Source organism: Papaver somniferum, chromosome 2, assembly GCF_003573695.1.
Source record: "Papaver somniferum cultivar HN1 chromosome 2, ASM357369v1, whole genome shotgun sequence".
NCBI classification, from domain to species: domain Eukaryota; kingdom Viridiplantae; phylum Streptophyta; class Magnoliopsida; order Ranunculales; family Papaveraceae; genus Papaver; species Papaver somniferum.
In genome coordinates, this window is record NC_039359.1 from 136343086 (window position 1) to 136345692 (window position 2607).

Here is a 2607-nt window from a genome sequence, read left to right on the forward strand (position 1 = left end):
TGGAATAGAGACGAATGAGCATCTTTTCTTACATTGCAAACTGGTTTTTCATATATGGTCTTATTTCCTTGATAGCTTTGGAATCAATAGGGTGTTAGCAAAGAATGTTAGAACTAATTTATGGGAATGGGGTGACAAGTCCAGGAGAAGTTCAAAAAACAGGAAGAAGAAAATTTGGAGTATTCTTCCCTTTGCCATTTGGTGGTGTGTCTGGAATGAAAGAAACGCAAGAATTCACAACAATTCGAGTAAGGATTTGAATCAGCTAATTACAGATGTCAAATGTATTATGTTCAATTGGGGTTTAAAATCTGATTTATTCACAGGTTTTACTTTATCCTCGCTATTATGTAATTGGAATGCAGTAATGCATACTACTTCGTAACTTCTGCTATCTTGTGTCACTCTTCTGGTGTCACAATGATACCTTTTTATAAAATTTGCCCTTTAAATAAAAAAAAAAGCGGAACAAAGCGTGGTTTGGCAACCACAATGAGATGAGAGATCCTATGCATTGTGATGCCAAACACTTCGGTCATGTCAAGATCCTCTGCCTTGATACCAGGCGGGAGCTCGTAATCAAAGCTATGGAGAACTTGAGCAAGAGCGAGTTCTACACTCGCTATTCCAAATGTAATGGCTGGACACATTCTCCTCCCAGACCCAAACGGAATGAGTTCATAATCCTGTCATTTGTAATCAATAGAGCTGCCGATGAATCTCTCCGGTTCAAAAACATCTGGATTGTCCCAGGATTCAGGGTCTCTCCCAATTTCCCAAGCATTAACGAAGAACCTTGTTTTTGTAGGAATTTCATAGTCGTCTATTGTTACCTCGGACATGGATTCTCTTGGGACTAGTACTGGAGCAGGAGGATGCATCCTGAGAATCTCTTTTATGACAGCATTCAAGTATGGCATTTTGGGAAGATCAGTCTCTAACACAGTAGTCCTATCTCCAACAATTGCTCTTACTTCAGCTTGTACTTTTTCCATGACTCTTGGATTCATTATGAGCTCTGTCAACCCCCAATCTAGTGCTATGAAAGTCGTATCAGTTCCTGCAGCAAACATATCCTGCATCCAAATCCATAGACATGACACACACTTTCCAGATTATAAATTGCCTTATTAAGCAACTAAAAAGGTTGAGAAAAAACATACCAAGATTATGGCTTTGACATTATCCATAGTCAGAGTCTCATCATCCTTTTGAACTTCGAGTAGGACATCGACAATGTCCTTGCACTCGTCTTTTGATTTCTTAGAATTCCGATGTTCAGCAATAACATCCTCAAAGAAACGGTCGAAACGTTCAGTCGTATTTACTAGTCTAGATTTGATGCCTGTTAAACTGTGTATCCATTCCAGCGAAGGGAAATAATCACCAATACTAAATCCTCCTAGCAAAACCTGGTAATCCTCTAGCATCTTTTGAAACCCATGTTTATCATACTCTCCTCCTGCTGAAAAATCTCTTCCAAATGCTGTTCTGCAGACAACGTCGTTCGCATAGAGTGCCAACATCTTGGTAAGGTCGACAACCTTGGTAGATCCATCTTTATACAAGTACTGACCATCTGCAATGCGGTGAATCATACGTACAACCTCCTCTTCTCTCACAGGGCTGTAAGATTGGACCCTCTTGGCACTAAGAAGTTCCAGTATGCATATTTTCCGGATGTGTCTCCAGTAAGCACCGTAGGGTGCGAAAACCACGTCAGTGCAGTTATAGAAGAGGTGTTGAGCTCCTAGAATTTGAGGTCGGCTTGAAAGAGAAAGATCATGGGTTTTGAGTACTTCCTTCGCTAACCGAGCTGATGATACCACCATGGTAGGGATCTCACCGAGCTGTAGGTGAATTATAGGGCCATATTTATCGGTTAAACGGCGGAGTGAGAGGTGTGGAAGACTACTAAGCTGGTGAAGGTTGCCAATAATTGGCAACTTTGGAGGACTTGGTGGAAGCTTTTTATAGTTCTTTGTTTGGTTATTCCTGACAAGATAATTCAGTAGAACTACCAGCAGAGTGACAAAAATTGTGACAAGGTAGAGGTCAGGGTAATGAAGTTTATCTTGCAGGTGAACTAAGACTTATTCTTTAAACCATCGAAACAACGAAGACTGATCCATTAGAATTCAATTAATACAAGATTTCAGATCTCAAATTAGGCTAGTGTCTAAAACACGCCGCAAAATCCGACTGCCGGCACTTTTAATGATGAAATCAGCTTGCAATTTAGCTCAAACAACTGTGCAATCCTTCAACTTGCTTGATATATAGATCTGAACGCATTCAAATTCAATAACTCAAGACCATAAACAAATCTAATAAATAAGCTGGTTATTAGTCCTAGATTATTTCTACTCTTGGCTAATTTCTTGAGTTTAAACTACCATCATGAAAAGCTTATTAAATCATTCCTTAAACTTGGAAAGCCAGCTCAATTCAAGCTCAATATAGAATGATAGATAGAAATTTATCTTACCCCATAGCGCTCATCTCCATCTACCATTACCAGCAAGCTCTTCCATCTCTAAATCTACATCCACCATCAATATGTAAGGTGACGAAGGTATTCCTATCCGTTTTACTAAAAGACAGAGC

At 39.6% G+C, this 2607-nt stretch overlaps 1 pseudogene; it reads right to left on the reverse strand.

Moving 5' to 3' along the window:
- Positions 1-243: 243 nt before the first annotated feature.
- LOC113349209 lies at positions 244-2093 on the reverse strand (annotated as a pseudogene).
- Positions 2094-2607: the final 514 nt, after the last annotated feature.